The 10,742-nt window shown below is 33.6% G+C and overlaps 1 protein-coding gene across 7 annotated transcripts in view; it reads right to left on the bottom strand.

Moving 5' to 3' along the window:
* Positions 1-10,742, bottom strand: part of LOC108746496 (transmembrane GTPase Marf) — a 146,041-nt gene that overhangs the window by 61,971 nt on the left and 73,328 nt on the right. The gene's annotated exons all lie outside the window — the stretch shown is intronic.

The following is a 10,742-nucleotide window of genomic DNA, read 5'->3' as shown; positions in this document are numbered from 1 at the left end:
GACCTTCTATGAGAGCGGAATAATGAAATTGTTGGAAAGATGGCAAGAGGTCATCAACAAAAACGGAGAATATATTATTGATTAAAATTCATCCTTTGTATGAAAAAAACTTGTTTCATTTTAGCCTTCAAAAAGCGAACGAATATATGGATCCACCCAATACTAATCAATCATAACATGTTTCGATCTTAAGATTAGGTCTTCTTCAGATAAACGCAATGAGATGTTATACTATATTAAACCACTATTGGTCATGGAATTAGATGTATACATACGAGGTCTGTTCAAAAAGTATCGCGAATTCTGTGTTTTTTCAAAAATTATTTATTTATTCATGAATATCTATTTTGTCCCCTTCAAAGTAATCCCCATCAGATATTATACACTTGTGCCAACGTTTTTTCCAATCCTCGAAGCACTTCAAAAAATTACTTTTTGTGATCTTGTTCAGCTCCTCCTTCGATGCCGTCTTGGCTCGTGCGGCAGCTTCCATTGGGATGATTGAGCTTTGGTTTCCATAAGTTATGGGGTTATGGTCATAACCATAAACCCATGATTCGTCACCAGTTATGACCCTCTGGAGCAAATTTGGGTCGTCGCGGACAGAGTCCAACAGCTCCTTAGCAATGTTAATGCGATGCTGTTTTTGGTCGAAATTGAGCAATTTTGGTACGAATTTCGCGGCGACCCGTCTCATGCCCAAATCATTGGTAAAAATCGAATGGCACGAGCCAATCGATATGTTTAGGTCCTCAGCAACCTCTCTAACGGTGATTCGACGATTGGCCAATACTATTTTCTTCACTTCATCAATGTTTTCGTCTGTTGTTGACGTGCTCGGGCGTCCGGCACGCTCTTCGTCGTTCACATCTTCTCGGCCCTCTGAGAACATTTTGTACCACCGATAAACGTTGCTTCGGTCCAAGGTAGCTTCACCATATGCCACAGTCAACATTCGTCCGCGCACTTAATTTTGTTTTTCACACAAAATTTGATACAGATTCTTTGATCCATTTTTTGGAATAGGCAAAAATCGGAGACGAGCCAAAACACGTGCAAGCAAAGCAGCTGTCAAAAATTAACTGAACATTCAAAATGGTCGAACTTGTCGGCATAAGTGAGAGACATGAGCACCAACATAACGCCACAAAAAAATCGAAAATCGAATATACGTAAACCGCGGAAATTCAAAATTCGCGATACTTTTTGAACAGACCTCGTATGTCGAAACATGGATAAAATTGGAACTGGGAAAACGAAATTGCTTGCTTTATAATTAAATATAATTAATCTAATTTACATTTGTATATCACATAATGCAATTCTTTTCAACTGGTCTTCTAATCTTTTGGCGAGCAATTTCGTTTTCTCAGTCATTTCGTCACTTCGATAGAACACTCACCAATCATCCCGAAGAATTATTATACTTCGTTGATATGCTGGTCAGAATACATTAATCAGTGTGATTATAAATAATTATATATAACCATAGTCCAAAAATAAGAGTCACAGTCATATTTCATATAAAAATAAAATTTCCAATAAATAAAAAATAAATGTTAGGTTGTTCGGAAAGTAATTTCGTTTTTTTTTTATGAAAATGAAAGACGATTTTCTCATAGTGAATAAATATTTTATTGAATTATATATTGTCCATTCTGATCCAATACCTTTTGCCATCTTTCTGGCAGTAGCATGATTCCACGCTCATAAAATTTTTGCTGACAAAAAACTGATCCAGGTGATTTTTGACTTCCTCATTTGAAGTAAAGGTTTTACCGTCTAAAAAATTTTGTAGAGACCGGAACAAATAATAATCAGAAGGTGCCAGATCTGGAGAATATGGTGGGTGTGGCAGTATATCCCATCCAAGCTGTAAAAGCTTTTGGCGAGTTACCAAACTTGTATGGGGTCTCGCATTATCTTGGTGGAACACTACACCTTTTCTATTGATCAATTCTGGCCTTTTCTGTTTAAGTGAATCATTCAATTTGTCCAGCTGATAACAGTACACTTCAGAATTGATCGTTGTGTTGTCCGGTAGAAGCTCAAAAAAAAAACGATTCCTTTGAAATCCCACCAAACAGATAGCATCACCTTTTTTTGATGAATATCGGCTTTCGAAGTGCTTTGAGCCGGTTCATCTTTTTTACTCCATGATCTCTTGCGTTTAACATTGTTGTAGACAACCCATTTCTCGTCCCCAGTGATGATGCGTTCAAAAATGGATCATTTTCTTGACGTTTGAGAAGCAAATCGCAGACGTCAATGCGACGACACAAATTTCTTTCCGAAAGAACATGAGGAACCCATATGTCGAGCTTTGAGATTAAACTTAAGCGTTTCAAATGACCATGAACGGTTGAATTCGATAAATTTAATCTCTCAGCGATCTCACGAGTTGTTATTCGCCGGTTTGCATCAATTAATGCCTTTATTGTGTCTTCATCAGCTTCAACTGGCCTTCCAGAACGTGGTGCATCTTCAACATCAAAATTGCCGGATCGAAATTTTGCAAACCAGTTTTTGCACTGGCGTTCTGTCAATACATCTTCTCCATACACATCGGATAATTTTTTTCTTGCTTGAACAGCATTTTTATCTTTTCGATAGTAAAAAAGTAAAATATGCCGAAAATGCTGCTTTTCACTTTCCATATTTGATAGGGCACCAATTAAAAACTACTGCGTAGAATCAATCGAACTTTTTTCACAAGCAAGCCTTGCTATATCAGCTGTCAAAATATATATTGATTATGCGGCTTAAGTGTGAAGTTGGCTGTGAAAAAATATAAGTCCTCTGTTGGGAAAAAAACGAAATTACTTTCCGAACAACCCAATACATGAATAAATTGTATAAAAAGATGTAAAATCAGTTACGGAATAAAATTAAAGATGTGTAATTGTTACAATGGTCTCACACTGACTAAACATATCAATCAAAAGTTACGAGATTGTTTTTAATCATTATTGTTTATAAGATTAAGTGCAATAATTGTGAGACATATGTAGGGCAGACGGAAGACAGTTAAAAACTCGAATCTCGGAACACCGAAATCGTATATGGTGGAACACGTCTTCTAGTTTTGTTATAACTGAGCATAAACTAGAACATGATTTTGATTGGAGTAATGTTGAAATCCTTGATGAAGAACCATGTTATAATAAACAGTTAGTTTTGGAGAAGCTACATATTAAAAAACAAAAAAATAGCCTTAATCTTCGAACTGATACTAAAAGCTTACATAAAGAGTATATTTCTGGTTGTCAAGGTCTGACTTTCCATTGTCAAGATCACATTCAATCGATTATTTTTCGTTTAGTCAGTGTGGGACCATCGTAACAATTATACATCTTTAATTTTATTCCATAATTGATTTTACATCTTTTTATACAATTTATTTATGTATTTATTTTTTATTTATTGGAAATTTTATTTTTATATGAAATATGACTGTGACTCTTATTTTTGGACTATGGTTATATATAATTATTTATAATCACACTGACTAATGTATTCTCTGACGAGCATCGTACCAACAAAGTATAATAATTCTTCGAGATGATTAGTGAGTGTTCCATCAAGGTGACATATTTGCTTGCTTCATAATTAAATATAATTAATCTAGTTTACATTTGTATCAGAATATAATGAAATTCTTTTCAACTGGTCTTCCAATCTTTTGGCGAGCAATTTCGTTTCCTCAGTTCAACTTTCATCCAATCTCTCGACATATATATGTCTAATTCCATGATTACCAATACTTGTTTAATGTAGTATAACATCATTGCATTTATCTGAAGAGGACCTAATCTTAAGGCCGAAACATATTATGATTGATTAATATGTGATACTTTCTAATTTATAATTTCTTGGTTGTATATACAGCCATATAAATTTATATGTTAAACTCTTACTTGCCCTAGATTGTATTTATTACCTATCAATGACCTCCAAGCTCTAAAACACAAACAAGAAATATTTCAATTATTTTTATTATTTTTTTTTTACATATTCCTACAGTTCTGTATAACTTCAGAAGTAAATATCTTTTGAATGAAGCGTTTGCGAGCATACATCCAGAAGAAAATTTTTGTTTATTTGAGATCCTGAATTTAATATTTTATGTTTGACGGTTTAACCCGAAAACACTGTATATTGTATTCAATTGTGTGTGCGTGTGCGTGTGCGTGCGCGCGCGCGCGCGTGTGTGTGTGTGTGTGTGCGCGCGCGCGCGTGTGTGCATTAATGCGATACAATATATTTAACACTTATCCATTACAACAATTAAGAAAGTATTAAGAACAAAACATTTCAAATTCGTGCTGCCAATAAAAATTTTTTAATTTATAAAAATTTCAGCTATTTATTTGTCTTTTCTCGTGCACTGCCCGATTATTTAAAAAGAGAATACTGCCTTTAAAAAAAGACCTAGAAAAAAGAGAGAATACTATTAATAAAAATTTTTTAATTTATTCAAATTCTAGCCACTATTTAATTTTTTTCAACTATTTGATTCTTCTCAATGCACTAATCAAGTATTTACAAAAAGAAGAGAAATAACAAAAAAATTAGGCCACTCACTACATCACCTCGTAAAATGGTATCATTAATGGGGAGTCGTCTGGCACCCTGGCGTCATGCTGGGGGATAGTGCCAGTGACGTCACAGGCGGCTCCTCAATGGTACTAGACTATTTGCGTATTTTAAATAAAAAAAAAATTTTTATTTAGTTAAAATCAATTAAATTCAATTTGACTGGATTTAATTGAACTGAAAAACTACATATTCAGAATTTTGAATTGAGAAATATTCACGAGAAAAGCTGATATTATTTTTAGAAATATAAACATAGAAATGTACTTCATGCAATTCCTATAAAAATAATTCGGATTGAAAAGGATTCATTTTAACGTCCGCAAATGCGTATTTCTGAAAATTTGAATCCACTTCAATCCATTCTCGATTACTGGATATCACGGTCGTGATGTCCGAATTGTTGCACTCCTGTTAGTTATATATGCGTATACGTTTTCGCATCTCCTATACGCGCGCAAAATAATGAAGACTCTGATTGTACTTAAAAGAAACTTTATATAACACGCAAAATTTGTTAAGCCTTTCTATCAAGAATAGCAACCAAAATAAACATCGCTTAGGATCGATCTTTGTTTCCTTTTCCTATCAATTTTCCTACAGGACAATTGAAACGCTAATATACAGAAAAGCAACTTTAGGAGCACAACAATACTATTAAACACGAAGAATCGCCTTGATCGAATGACGTTTTTCACTCGCATGCGCGCAAGCGCGCATATGTGTTTAATATATATTTTATTTACGAATCAACATTTGGAACATTCGATATGTCACGTCTTCAATTCAAAAGTGACTCAACAAACGTAATTTTTAAATTATTATCATGAATGAGATATAAGTCAACATTACTCCATCAAAAGTGAGTTAACTTAATTTCATAAGAATATTAATGAAGAATATCGTTAATGATTTTAAAAAACCATCACAATTGTCATAACTAATGAAAGTTGCTTTTTAAGAGTCGTGAAAATGTTAAAATTTAATTATGGTAAACATTTTTTTTTTCAATATTATTTGAATAATGTTCTGTCCAGATAAAAAATAATTTTTCCCTATTCAGGAAAATTCAACTTTTGTATCAATTTTTAAAATCAGAGAACATATTGTTATATTCATCATTTTAATTTATTTTCTTCAAAGTTTTGTTTGTGTTTCATAAATATATCAATATCTATTAGTTAGCATTCTGAAATAATAATTTAAATTGGTAAAACTGCAGAAAAGGGAGCACTCACCGACCTTGACTTTGACATATGTTGTAAAGGTCATCACCTTGAATAATCTATAAGAAGTTTTAGTCGTCGCTCACTATCCGTTAAAAAATAATTAACAAAAAAAGTTTAAAAAATAATATCTCATTTTTGCTATAACAAAAATTATAAACCTATATAGAATCTCACTTTGAAAAGTGTATGTGTCCAATGGTGGAATGAAAATCATTTCGCGTTAAAAAACCTAACCGTAACCCAACTAATTTTTTACTTTCGCGTGGAAAGTTGTACATTCAAGAAGCAAAGTTCTACTAAGTTCTATTAAGTACAACCTTCCACGCGAAATAAGGGTCACCTCGTATCAAAAAATGGATTGGATTAGGGTTAGGTTTTTTTAACGCGAACCGACTTGGATTTACAGCCTTCCATGCGAAATGAGGGCCACCTCGTACCAAAAAAATGAGTTGGGTTAGATTTCTTTTAACGGTTGGGTTAGATTTCTTTTAACGGTTGGGTTAGATTTCTTTTAACGTGAAACGACCTCACCTCCTCCTCTGCTTCGGGGAACTTCCACGACTTCCACGCGAAGCAACTTTCGAAATCATAATTCTGAGTGATCTCTAACAAGACTTCGAAAGTTGCTTGTGGAAGTGCCCCCACCCCCCCCCCCAAGCAGGGGGGAGGTGGGGTGAAAGTTGCTTTACGTGAAAAGTCATTACGTAAACGTGTAGAATAGTTTCTAATATTATATACAGCAGAAATAACGTTATTTTTTCAAACTTTTTTTGTTAATAACTTTTTAACGAATGAGTGACGGCTAAAACTTGTTGGAAGTTACTCAGGGTGATAACAACATATGTCAAGGTCAAGATCGTCGGCGGATGTTCCCCTTTTCTGCAGTTTTATCTTTAAATTTACTAATGTATGATATATTTGATATATGTTATATTTCTCTAGCACATAATTTTATATATCCTATTAATTAAAAAGTAAAAATTTGGTTTATGGAAATATTATTACAAAAAAGTAATGAAGAAAGAATCTCTATAAGGTCAGTTTTCAGCCCTATTTTAATTTCACTTTAAATTATCGGAAACGTTTTAAACTGTACAAATTATCGAAATTAGATGATTTTACGGACGTATTTGACATCTGTAATTAGTCAGCCCCACTTTTACCACTAACATTCTTAATCTTTTCGACGTATTTTAAACATACGTGTTATCTGGGAATCTTCATTTCCCGTATTAAGTATTATCTATGGTAAATGACGTTGTTACGTCCAAGCTCTGTATGCATGGAGCTGAGGGGGTGAACGTAGCAGGAATTATTAGACCGATTTGGTCATGTCCAGGCTCCGGACTGCAAGGGAACCGTGGAGAAGCACCGACACAAATCGGGAGATCTTCGCTTCGTCCAGAGGTTCCTAACGAGGGTCGAACGGAGGACGAAGTCCTCTGCTCGTGCTCCGCTAAACGGACACACGAGTCGGATGTACCTTTAAGTTAAAGGGCCCGAACTGGTCAGTGTGCCGGGAGGGCGCACTTTAACGCCAGCTGTGCCAGTACGGCCATATGCCCAGACTTTTGATCATGGAACTTAATCCAAGTGACCGGGAAGAGGGCGAAGTACAATCGCAGGAGAGCTAACGAATATAAGGAGAGGTTATATTTAAATAAATGACTACTGAGAAGTTAATTTAATAATGGTATAATAAAAAGCAATATTGAGTGATACATTTTCTTTGAATAACAAAAAATAAAAAAAAATACAATTTTGAGTAAATAATAAAAAAAAATTCAATTTTTGGTTCTCTAGTCTAAAGTATATGTACGGATTTGTGTGTGTGAGTGCGTGTGTGTGTGCGCGCGCGCGCGCGCGCGTGTGTGTGTGTGTGTGTGTGTGTGTGTAAAGAAAGTCGGAATGCAGATGTTATTTCGAATAGGGAAAAGTTGAAAGAAGGAGGGGAAATAAATAACAAATCGAAGGACTCTTTCTATACAAAACAAATAATAAGTAACGGGCAAAGTAAGAGTCAACACATTTCTTTGAAATTAACAAAAAAATATATTATAATTAACAGAGGTAAAATTACATAACAAAATTAGAATCGAAATTACGAAAATAATTACAAGTTACAAGTTACAAGTTTCGGCTACCGGATCGAGCCCTCTTCAGACATTAACACAACGAAAAAAATCGCAGAATGAAATCAATTATCGCAAATGATCGCATATACAGAACATTCACAGTTCGGGTGAGTCTTGATGTCGAGTTCAACATTATGTCCGTACGATTGAACCATCAAATGTATTAAAGATATCTTGGCAAAGCTCTAGTTGATAAAAAGATAAATTAAAAGCGTACTACAAAAACAATCCACGCATAAATAAGTTGACATACCGGAAATCTAATAAAAAATAATAAGAAATATAATAAAAACTCATCAGAATTCATATGTAACAAATTCAAAAGAGCGTGTCCAAAAAGGAATAAAAAACTTTTGAAATATATACAGAAAGAAGGAACGCAGATGTGTAAGCCAGACATTACGTGTCGATTATTATGTACGTTCAGTAGTGCGAAACAACATAGACTGAGAGAGGAGACGGACTGTTAGTATCAGAAAGTCAAACTTTATTTATGATGAGAATATAAGCCTTGTGGAGGCCATCGGTGTCAATTTATAAATTGAGACCATTCTTCTGCTTTCTGATATTAAGCATCTCTGAAACCAAACGTCTCGGATAGCAAGGTCTTCGTCTAAAATTACGACTTCATCCCATTTAAATTCGTGATCAAGCTGTCTCCTATGCTCAGTTATGACAGAACGACCAGAAGTGTTGTATCTAATGTGATTGCGATGTTCAGCAATCCTGGTCTTTAATTTTCTACTCGTCTGTCCCACGTATGACGCGTCACGATTATTACATGAAATCTTGTAGACCACGTTGTTCCTCGATGTATGTGGACAAATATCTGTACTTTGATGTATTTTTTCAATTTATTGGGACTACGGAAAGATACCCTGATGTCGTTTTTATTGAAACATTTGAACTTTTCCGTGTGGAAAGGAATGAATGGTACCGTAAGCCAAGAAACAGATTCATTCGTCCCGACATTGTCAGCCAAACCTCTATGTGTTATGTGTCTATTTCTAATTAAATTTTTTATACGTTGATTGACTGTGTCAAAAATGAAGGTCAGTGGATAGTCATTGTCTAATAAAATATTGATAATAAACGTCAAATTCTGTGTATGAAACCTAGTCTAAGTTTGATAATAAAAATGCTCTGTCAATCAGCGAAAGAATCGTCCCTCTCTTTTGTGCCATGGGATGGTTAGAATTGAAATTCAAAAACCTCCCTGAAAAGGTCGGCTGACGGTACCAATCAAAACCAAACCTGTTCCCATTAATAGATATAGTAACATCCAGAAAATTAATTTCGTCTCCCCCCAATTCTGAAGTAAATTGTAAACGCGGATGGAATGAGTTAAATTATTCTAATACCAAGTCAATTTTCGAGGAAACAACCGCAGTACAAATGTTATCAAATTGTTCAAAGAAATTTCTCCATATAAAAGTTAAATTTATTGAAGAGACGACAGAACAAAGAAAAATCGTTAAATGATAATAAATTTCGTATGTTTTGGTTAGTCTTCTAATCTTCTTCAGCAATAATAACGCAACGTTACATACTTAATCTGCCTAACGTATACAAAAAAAAATCGGAAGATGTGAAATTCATTTATTGCAATCTTCAAGAAAGCCAAATTAAGTTCTCTATCAAGAATACATTTTCCCATGCCAGTTGCAAGGCTGGATAGAACTCACAATTTTCCTTTAATAATAAAATAAAATAAGCATTTATTTTATGGGAAAATGGATGTACAAAGAACTCACTCGGAAACTGCACACAAGTACATAAAATAAACTGCTAGTCCAAAGTCTTAATAGCAAGGAACGTCCACAATTAAACAATTTTTAAATCAAATCATAAAATAATAAATAGATGATAAATAAAATGTACAGTACGGAAAGACGTGTCATACATCGTCAAGCAGTGAAATAAACAGAAATCGTGAAAACTCGTCGATTATTTAAAAGTCAAATTTGATGTCAATAATAAAAACAAACTAAGAATTAAAATAATTAAAGTATACTTGGTTTAGCAGTTCTGTGTCTGTTTTCAAATTAATGCTATTATTCTGTTGCGCACTCTGAATAATGCCTATTCCCTCAAGCCCTTTTTTATTTATTTTTTAGTTACTTTTAAGTTAGGGAAACGTGAAATTCAAATTTTATATAATTTTATCATTTAAAATTCTTGACTAATAATTAATTGTTAACATTCTCTTTAACGTATATAACATCGTTTTTATGTAATTGTTTAATATTCTTTTTTAAACGTAAATTTAAAACTCAATGTAAATTTATAACAATTATTAAATAGTTTTTGGTAGACAAGAATTATTATGATATAATGTGTTAATTATTCTTGAAATTTCTCGATATAAATTTATTATAATTATTGAATAGTTTCTGATAAGCAAGAATTATTATGACAAAATATTTTAGAAAATTTAATATTTGATTTTTTTAAGAAAATAAAAATTATTTTGCAAGAAAAATATTCTTCAATAACGTAAGGTATGACCTCCGCACGTTTAAGCTACAGAGACACTTCTGAGCCAGAGCGTCACCTGAGCGCTCGACGGCTCGGCCTTGAACGATAGTGGGGATCGTTCGCCGGAATCGGCCCGAAATGTGCAAATCTTTGCGAGCACTGTTCTAAATAATAAAGCGTTTCCGATAATTTAAAATAAAACTGAAATAGAGCCGAAAACCGACCTTATGGAGACTCCTCCTTTATTGTTTAAAAACAATTTAAGCAGTTTAAAATGTAAAACATCTTATTTATCGAATATAAA

This window comes from Trachymyrmex septentrionalis, unplaced genomic scaffold (genome assembly GCF_001594115.1).
Source record: "Trachymyrmex septentrionalis isolate Tsep2-gDNA-1 unplaced genomic scaffold, Tsep1.0 scaffold173, whole genome shotgun sequence".
NCBI lineage: Eukaryota > Metazoa > Arthropoda > Insecta > Hymenoptera > Formicidae > Trachymyrmex > Trachymyrmex septentrionalis.
This window is presented reverse-complemented; position numbering and strand designations above follow the sequence as displayed.